Raw genomic sequence first — 9,893 nt, 5'->3', positions numbered from 1 at the left:
CAGAAGTTTTTAAATCGTACTCTTTTAATATTGTACACTTTACTTATATGTGATCTGACCTTATAGATGAGCTGGACAGCTGTAAAAAGCAATATCAGTGTACGGTTATGACAGCACTGTAATCCGTCGCAGTGTGAGATTTTTTAAATGCATTTATTTATAGGTTGTTTAAGATCTTCAAACTAGTTTTAATATTAGACCAAAAAAACATGATAAATATAAAAGGTACATTTTTAAATGATGATATCATGTCACAATCTAAAGTCATTGATATCTATCAGTCTGGAAAGGGTTGCAAAGCCATTTATAAGGCTTTGGGATGCCAGTGAGCAACAATGAGGGCCAGAGTTAAATATTTAACAATGAGAAACAGACTGGGCAAAAATGGCATCCACGGGAGAGTTCCAAGGAGAAAAGCTCTGCTAACCAAAAAGAACAAAAAGACTCGTCTCACATTTACCAAAAACACACTTACTGTTTGTAAGAACGTCTTACAAACAGTCAGACATGGTGGTGGTAGTGTGATGGTTTTCGCTGCTTCAGGATCTGGACGTGAATTCATGAAACTATGATCTCTACCAGAAAATCCTGAAGAAGAAAGTTCAGCCGTAAGTTCATGCTCTGAAGTTCAAGAGGGCTTGCAGCAGGACAGTCATCCAAAACAACTCCACAAACGAACAAACCAAATAGAATAAATATAAATAAAAATTAGTGCCCCAGTGAAAGATGCTTTGGAATGATCTTAAACAGGCTGAATGAATTACAATTCTTCAAAGAAGACTGGGCCAATGTAGAAGACTCATTACCAGTCACCACAAAGGTTTGATTGCAGCTCTTGCAGCCAAGGGTGGCACAACTAGTTATTAGTTAACTAGTTGTTAACTGCTTTTTCACACAAAAAAAGAAAAATATATATTTTGGTGACGTTAGCCAAATATTAAACTTTGATTATCTGAAACTTGTGCCTTATTACCATGTTTAGACAACTTAAAAAAGGACAGCAAGTCCTTTAAATAGATCTTCAGATGTTCCACAAGGAGCGGGTGGGTTATTTCTTGATATGGTGTTAACAGACAACAACAACAAAGAGAAAGAGAGAGAGAAATTAAAGGTCATTAAGGAAGCCAACTATCAACCTCTGCTAGTTCTATAACCTGACTTTCACCATTGCGTGATCAGTAATCACCCTTTTTGTGGACTGTAACAATATCTTACTCTTAAAGCTCATTTCTTCATGTCCAATATTTATGGAAATCAGACAGGAAATAAAATTCTTTGTGTCTAGGTTGTTGGGTTAGGCACACTTTACCTTGCACTTTTCCCAAACTGTAAAACAAAAGCATTTCATCTTGCTTTCATGTTAAATGTGAAGCAGTGGACAGCTACCAATCCAGCACTCAGGGAGCAGTGTGTAGAGACGGTAGAGACGGTGTGTGTGTTTTATTTCAACAGATGTTTTATGATTATAATACATTTCTATACGGCTTTTCCTCCTTTCCTGAACCTTGCATAATTTTTGTACAAACAGTGAGGCTATTTCGAGCCACAGATGACAACAAATTTTAAATGCTCAAGTAAGTATTTTTGGAAAAGCGGGGGAATGTGTTGCCCAATCAGGAAGTGGACTGAACGATGTTTGTTTTTTGTTTTGGTTTTTTTCCACGCAGAAAAACTTAAGATGCATTTTTTTGCTTGCCATATTTGCTACTTGGCATTGGTTACAGTAAAAAACATACAAACAAAAAACAACTATATAACATAACCACACCTTACCAAACAAATGTGTGTGTGTGCCCTACCTCCCACGCTGTCTATTATCACCGACTCAGTCCTCGTCAGACCTACGCACACTCATTCTCTCAGCCCCAGATAAAATAAATGTAAACAAGCCTATTATGCAACACGACTGTGGGGTTTAATTGGTGACTGCAGTCTCTGAATATTCATTTTCACCTTGTATTTGATTTTATTGCTCATTTAAAATAATTGGTTTTATAAAATAAAAACTTCTTGAATTAGAAATAAATCAATAACAAATACTCCCATGCAAAAAAAACCCAAAAAACTTTTTAGCTTTACTTTTGGTCAGCTGTTACCATGTGCTTCCTGCACATTCAGCCTTTGCTTGCTCCTCCTGCAGTCAGCGAGTGACCTTGTGTTCACTTTCATATTTCATGCCACACCGTGTTAAGTCTCCTGAAGTCATGAAAGTACATGACTTAAAAACAATGAAATAACTGAAAAAAAGAGGTCTGTTTGAGCATGAAAATGCCAGATGTCACTTTGAATTCTTTTGTTTCTAACACAGAACGATGTTTGAGCTGCAGTGAAGGCCCAGCATCTCCACCCGGGTCAGATGTCATTACATAAGTTTTTTTGGACGCTGTCCCTTTTGGTCAGCTCACCTAAAGTCTGTTTACATTTTACTCGACAGACTCACATCCACACCTACATTTAAACATGTTAGCTAGTTTTCTTTATTATAGTATTAAAATATAAAAGTACTCACTTTGCAAAAATGTTCATTGTTTATTTTATATTGGCCACATTGCAGACACTCAGCCCCTTATTTCACCTGCTTTTTGAAACAGGCATCTATAGTTCCTCTTACAAGCAGAAGGTTTGAACAGCAGGTTGAAGGAGCTGCTGCTTGGTGCCTGAGATGACCATGTTACTATGTTAAGGATATCTGCTCTCACTGATAGCAGCCGACAACATTAAAAACAGCCCGAAGCCAAGAATTCTCGGCACACAAGGATTACTTGCACATACACTCCTCATTATTTGAAACATTAGCCATGTTTAATACAGGCGTCCACTATATTAACAGTAAGTATATGAGAGAAGATAAGAGAAAAAGCCTAATATTTCACCCTTCAACACGAGAGCTTATCAAAGCAAAGCCTAATGCAGAGATGGTAGAGTTGTTAAATCTATACCAAAGCATCACGTTTTATTAGACAATGATGTTTTACATGCAAATTATTTCCAAAGCTCAAATGCACATCTGTGCCCAATTCAACTTCAAGTGGGCTGGGCAAAAACAAACACCCCCGTTTATTTATTTATTTATTTCCGTGTAAAAATGTAAAAGTATTCAAAAAACTGATTATTAAATAGATTATGAACAACCTGAGATATCTTAATTAAAAAATAAAGGTGATTTGAACAATTTGAAGCAGTGCGTCTAGATTCAGTCACTCTTCTGTCCAAAAATTGAGGCCTTCTTCTCACTCTGCTCCTCCTGCAGTTTTTCTCACTTTACAACACATCTACTTGGAGACTCAGCAGGGAGCCAGTTCTTGCACTCCTGACTTAATTAATGTTACAAATGCCATTTTTTTACACTTTCTTCTGAGATTTGATGACATTACAAATCAAACTGCATTGAATTACTGGATGGATTGATATATTAAACAAGTCCTGAATGATGCATAAAAGCATCCAAAGCATATTTCTTGTAAATTGCCATCCTTAAAAGCAGCTAATCATTACGGGTTGAGTCATCATGTCTGGAAAAGACTATGTCTTATTCCTGAAATCTACATCTGCATGGCTAAATAAATCCCCTCCATACTTATTTTCTCTGTTAGTCATCATTGCTGTGCTCATAGTGGTGACATATCACCTAATTAGTAATTAGTTCATGCTGAAAAAGAAGATGAGACCTGAGGCAGGTAAATATTAAAGTCAGGACGATGACGGGCGTAATCGTGTCGTGCTGGGGAGGTAGCGTGTGTCACAACAGTGTCTTTGAAGCGTTAAGCTGTAAGGCTGTGATGGTTACTCTGGGGTAGGAGGGTTCACTCGGTGTGAGGAAGAGGACATGAGCATCATACACGGTGAGTTGATGGGAGGTAATGGGTCAGGATGAAAGGTGTGAGTAAATGAGAGCTGGATCCAAAGACAGAAGTGCCTGCAGTGTCACCACATCCAAAAACCACACAATCATCCGTAGAAGTGTGAGCTACCTCATTATTTGGCTTTATATCTTGAGGACAAGTTGACCTGCAGCGCATTAAAGACTTTCCCCCGCATTATACTTCCTCACCTTGCTTGAACCACTGTAATGAACTGTAAAATTACCTATTTATACCATACATATCCAGTTCAGAACATAGCTGAGCCCCTGGCATGTTTACATAATTGATCAAAATCACTGAGATAATGTTTCGGTCAATTTGATCTGGCTGCGGAAATGAAGCTTTAGTGGGAATTGAGTTATAGCCATAAGGTGTTTGATTTTTTATTAGTTGCTTCATGCACACAAACACACTCCCCTCCTTCTGTTTTTCCTCCTCAACAGTAAATTACAAACATATACAGCGCCTCAGCTTACACGATGATCTCCTCCAAGAAACTGGCACTGACCATGTGGAATTATTAACACTGCCATGTCTGTATTGTACAGTAGATCTTATACCACACGCGATCCAATCTGAATACTTCATCTTTTCTTTCGACTGCTTCCTTTAGACATCACCATAAAGTACCATCTTCCTGCATCTCACCCTATCCATAGCATGCCCCTCTCTCACCCCTCTGTCCTCCTCCACTAAATCTATGAACCTCCTCTGTGGTTTCCCTCTTCTCCCCCTGCCTGACAGCTCCATCTTCCTGCTGTCACAAGTTGGACAGCACTGGCTTGCTACCAGCAGTATCAGTGCCTGCAAGCACACAGAAATTGCTGCACAGCTGCAGTCACCGGATCATTAACTGCAACACTTCCTCTTGTTACTTTATTTTAAGGAACTATTTTAAGAATTTTAATGTTTTCTTAACTCCTTTCTACAGAAAAGCTAAAGAAAGGCTGATGGCTCAACTAATCAGTCTTCAGTGTTTTCAAATACTTCAAAGACATCTACTATAATTCTCCAAATACTCAAGCAGTAGCTTGTTATCAAGGTTATGGAGAACCAGCAAAATTATCCATCATGGAAAACCAGTAGAGCCTGAAAATGTTAATTATTCGATGGTTTATTATTTTTCTGTTACAGTAATCGAGTTAGATAATACGCTAAGAATGTTTCCGCATTTAATGGACACATTAAAAATGGCTGTTTTTTTGCTGAAGTTAAGCAAAGATTGTTCATCCGTATGCAAAAGCGTTTCCTGGAATTGAAACCAAATTGATCATGCAGTGATTTGTTTACTGTGCGCTCTTGCAGCCGTGTAACGCATATCACTTTAGAGGCAGCACACTGATATACAGAGAAATCTGCACGTTGTTGTTTATGTGCTTCAGACAGCTGCTGTATATGCAGTAACAGTCAACTCTGCAAAAAGCTGTGATCAAACTTTAAAACCAATCACATGATCATACTTCAATCAGGCGAAAAACATTCGACTCTCTAAAATGGGATCTACTCTATCTATAAATATTGCAAGGATCATCTATTCATAGGGGACATTCGGTCCTTTTTATGTGTTTAACTTCTAGAGCAAACATTGTTAGGCGCCGCAGGTACAAAGCTTAAATGTCAAACAGTTGCTGAGTGTCCACAACACTTACTACTGAGCTCATTGTACCTTGAAAAATGTCCCTTAGTTACACTCAACACGTCACGTAGTGTTATTCTGAGAAGGAAGAGCTTTAGGGCTGGCGTCTCTTTCCTGAACGCACTCTCATCCATTTATAATCCTTCATCGAACACGCATGGACAATCTACAGCAGAGACTACAGACAGCATACATACTGCACATGTACAGTCGCCCACAGGCAATCTGGTAATTTAGCCATGACAATTGCGTTCACAAAAACACAAGTGGCGTGTACTTTATTTTAAAGAAAACTTTCATCTAGCTGGGATGGGATTGTCTTTGCTTACCCAGGTAACATGTTTGCACGTGCGTCTAACAATCACCATTATTGGATTATCACCAAGCTCACATTGGAGAATAAGATAACATGTTACTGACACTTTTTGCTGTCTGTCAACCATTCTTACAGCATCACTTTCATCTAAATATGAAAAGACAACCCTGAGAGAAGAAAGGTGGAAAAGTTTGCGTGATTACACAATCAATAGTACTAAAGCATTTTCCATCAAGCTAATGGCTAACTCAGTAACGGTGGTGTTTCTGTGGAGAGCATTTGCTACACTGCTGTAATTAATGTTATTAGTGATGGAATCATTCAACTGTGGACTTGTGCGCAGGTCTGCACGGATCAAGCATTACATAATTCAAGCACTTCTGCTATCCTGTATTGGGTCTAATGGATGTAATATTTAAGTGAAGGGCCGTGGGTGAATTTCAGTGCACTTTCACGGTGTTGTGCAGAAGTCTTGAGTCACAACTCATTTCTTTAGATTTTGCTTTTAAGGAGCCAATCAGGATTTGGTCCACGATACAATACCAACTGGAACATGTCTGATTGAGAAAGGTGGCCGACATCCAAAGTAGACCTCAAGGAATCTGGAGAAGTATTTCTGAATTTAAAGAAATTGCAAGGAAGCTTGCCAAAGAGAGTTCATGCTGTGTTGAAGAATAAAGGTGGTTATACCAAGTATTGATTGACTTTTAATTAATAAAAATATGGTTGTTTTTTTTCACACTGCATGATCTGCCCGTTGTAATGACAAGCACTACAGTTAGGTCCGTAAACACACCAACACAGTGTATTTTAAATCTAACAATTTTTATGTGATTGAAGTGCAGAAGTTAAATTCAGTACATTTTACAGCAACTTTGCATTAACTCTTTGGGGGTAACAGACCTTTACGTCACCTATGTTCAGCAGATCAAAATCAATTGGAGAAATGACCGAGCAGCAGTTTCATGGCAGTGAGAGTTATCCATTTCTTCAATCATTCCAAATGAAGCAGACATAATATATGTAGTTAATTGTGTTGAATTTGTATGCTTTTTAATGTAATTTTAAACATGAAGCTCAAAGAGATGTCAGTGTAAGAGCAGGACGTCATCATTAGTCACATAAACCTATGAAAGACATCAAAAGCTTTAGAAGACAAAATCCATTGCATTTAAAAAAAACTGAACTTGACAGAAGACAAGTAAAGTGCACGATGACAGAATGATTTCTTTGGTTAAAATAAACACAAGAAAGTGAAATCCACCAGTTTATCCACAGGTTTGAAGGAGTGATCTGAATGTGCCGTGTTAAATGTGATTGATACCAGTAGGTTGTTGCAAGTGGAACATTAAAAATTACATTTAAGAAAATAACTTGATAAACACATATTCTTTGCACCATGACAGGAAGAATAAATCTATATAACAACTAATGCAAACTACCCGTCCAAAACACACTGGAATCACTTCACGGTTTTTACAAAAATGAACCCCCCCCCCCAAAAAAAAGAAAGAAGAAAGAGATGAAACAGTGGAGAAATCCGAATCTCTTTCCAAGAGATTTAATGTAGCCTGTGAGCTGGATCTTAGAAATGTAACATTTTAGAAATCGAAGGCCTAAAAAGTACATGAGCACTTTTAGACTGTTGCCACAGGTTTACTTTCTAAGCCCTGCGAACAAACAGGTGGTTGCCTGATTTGGTGAGTGACCGAAAGCAACATCTGTTAAGGCAGAAAAAAAAACAAGTTGAACAAACATCTCCTGCTCTCAAAGCGGCCAGTCTTCTTCATGCAGCGCATTAGCGGCCCCCAGCATCCTTCACCTTTACCCCACTTTGTGATCAGCCCTAAACTGACTGAAGGCTCCACTGCTTTCAGAGTGGTGACTGATAAAGTTGATAGCTTTTACGAGGAGCAAACACACTGACCTTTGTGGTGTTGTTGTGTAAGAGCTATTAATGGGACAAAGTAAGAGGCAGGAACAGTAGCACACATACAGTACTTGTGAATGCCAGCAGAAATGGCAAGCAAGTCTAAGTCTGTGTCGAAATTTAGCTTGCAAGAAAATACTCTGTAAAAGCAACTACTTGTTCCATGCAGAGCTGTTTTTTCTCTTAAACAAGTATAAAGAATAGGCTGCGTATGCACCAATCAGACTGCTATCAGCGAATCAAGAGCAGAAAAGATGGAGGGAAGGATAGAAACCTAAAAACAAGAAAAAACGAAGATGGATTTAGTTGGAATTTCCTCGGATACTATCGTGTCCTTTGGGAGAAATCCAAAGCTCATGATGATCACAGATCTCTCAGAAACTGTTAAGGTTGTCATCAACTGAAACTAAACTGACGAATAAAAGTGGGAGTGAAAAAAACACTTTTCACTTGGCTGAAATTAAAACTGGACGAGAAAAACAACTGTGTGCTATTTGCTTAAAAGAATTAATTAAAAATGAAAGAACAGTACAGAGAATGTTTCTACTCCCGACCTTTGCCAGTGTAGTCTAAAATATGCAACTAAATTCAAAGTTCACGCATAATTTGACGACTAAAATATGTATTATCTGGTGCAGACATTTAAAAACACAACAACGAGAACAAAAAAAAGTCAAACAAATTCTGTCTGGAAAAAAATTAACTGAATTAATGACTTCCTGTTGCAAAGGTGGGCAGTGGTTATCACTCTTTGCCTCACAACAAGTAGTTCCTGGGTTCAGATCCACCATCTGGAGTTTGCATGTTCTCCCTGTGCCTGTGTGGGTTCTCTCTGGGTAATCTGGCTTCCTCCCACAGTCCAAAGACATGCAGTTAAAGTGCCAATAGGTGTGAATAGTTGTTTGTATTAGCCCTGTGAGACAATAGTGACCTGTCCAGGGCGTACCCTGCCTCTCACCCTATTGCAGGCTCTGAGCTCGCAATATCCTCAACACATTTCTGTTTTTTCTGCAGTTTTCGAGTACCATGATGGTTTAAAACTAGCTGCACGAGCTGCAGAATGACTGGTTTTTAGTTTCAATGAGGTATGAGAAGCGCTTCCCAAAGTGTGACCTGAATAGGCCCACCTGTTCAGTGGCCTTCTCGGACATGCTGGTTACCACGACTACTGCAGAACCGAATAATTAAACTGAGCTGATGCTGCAACGATTTATCTGCAATGTGGGTGTTTAAGTGTTTCATCACGAAACAGAATTTAGCTGCGGTGGGAACAGTGACTTTATTTAGTGGGCTGTATGTGGACTTCTTGGAGAAGATCAGCAAAAGCAGTAAATGGCTTCTATGAATGCCTCTGCCAACAACAGGAGACTCTAAAGCACAGAGGCCAACATCCATGAAGATGAAAGATATACTATACATTACTCACAGGGAGTTGTGTATATAAAGTATATCTTAGGAAAAGGCACTACCATTAGATTCTGCAGTTTCCAGAGGAGCAGGCTTAAGGGGCACACAGAGAAATGTTCACTTGGGATGACATGTGTTGAGGACAAACCCCTACTAAGAAAGGCTCCGTGCAGATTGCACAGATTAGATTGCACCTCAGTGCCACTGATGTGATAAAGTTGTCCGAGGTCTCTCGACAGGAGAGGCTCAGCCTGACATGAAGCTTTTGAGATTTCAAGCATCTTCTGCAGGTACAAGTTAGTTGCAAAGATACAGCGCTTACAATTATCGAGTCAGTTCTAGAGCTTCCAATCATTTCATTTTACTGGCATGCTGGTCAGCATCAATTAGAGCTTGTATTTTTGAATTTATTAAAGATTTAACTGTGCATGTAGGTTTGTTCTCAGTAATTAAATAGTGTTTCAATGCTCAGTAATTTCATTTTAAAGAACTAATGATGCAGTCATCAAAGTAGCTTTCACCTAGGTTAAAGCTGGGTATTGCAAGCTGTATATGCTGTATTTTCAATTAAGAAAAAGTAAGGAATGTGAAGTATTGTGTAAAAGCAGGATGTGGAAGAAGAAGTTATTGAAGGAGAGGAGAAAAGCTTAAGTTTCCTGGTCTACAAAGTTATCTTCATTCCTGCGAGGCTCTGAAAACCACGGCAGATAAATGGCTGCATCAGTCGCTCCGCAGGCTGCC

Source organism: Mchenga conophoros, linkage group LG15 (genome assembly GCF_057382185.1).
Source record: "Mchenga conophoros isolate Kocher_MC1m ecotype Shallow Benthic linkage group LG15, M_conophoros_male_GT1.1, whole genome shotgun sequence".
NCBI classification, from domain to species: domain Eukaryota; kingdom Metazoa; phylum Chordata; class Actinopteri; order Cichliformes; family Cichlidae; genus Mchenga; species Mchenga conophoros.
This window is presented reverse-complemented; position numbering follows the sequence as displayed.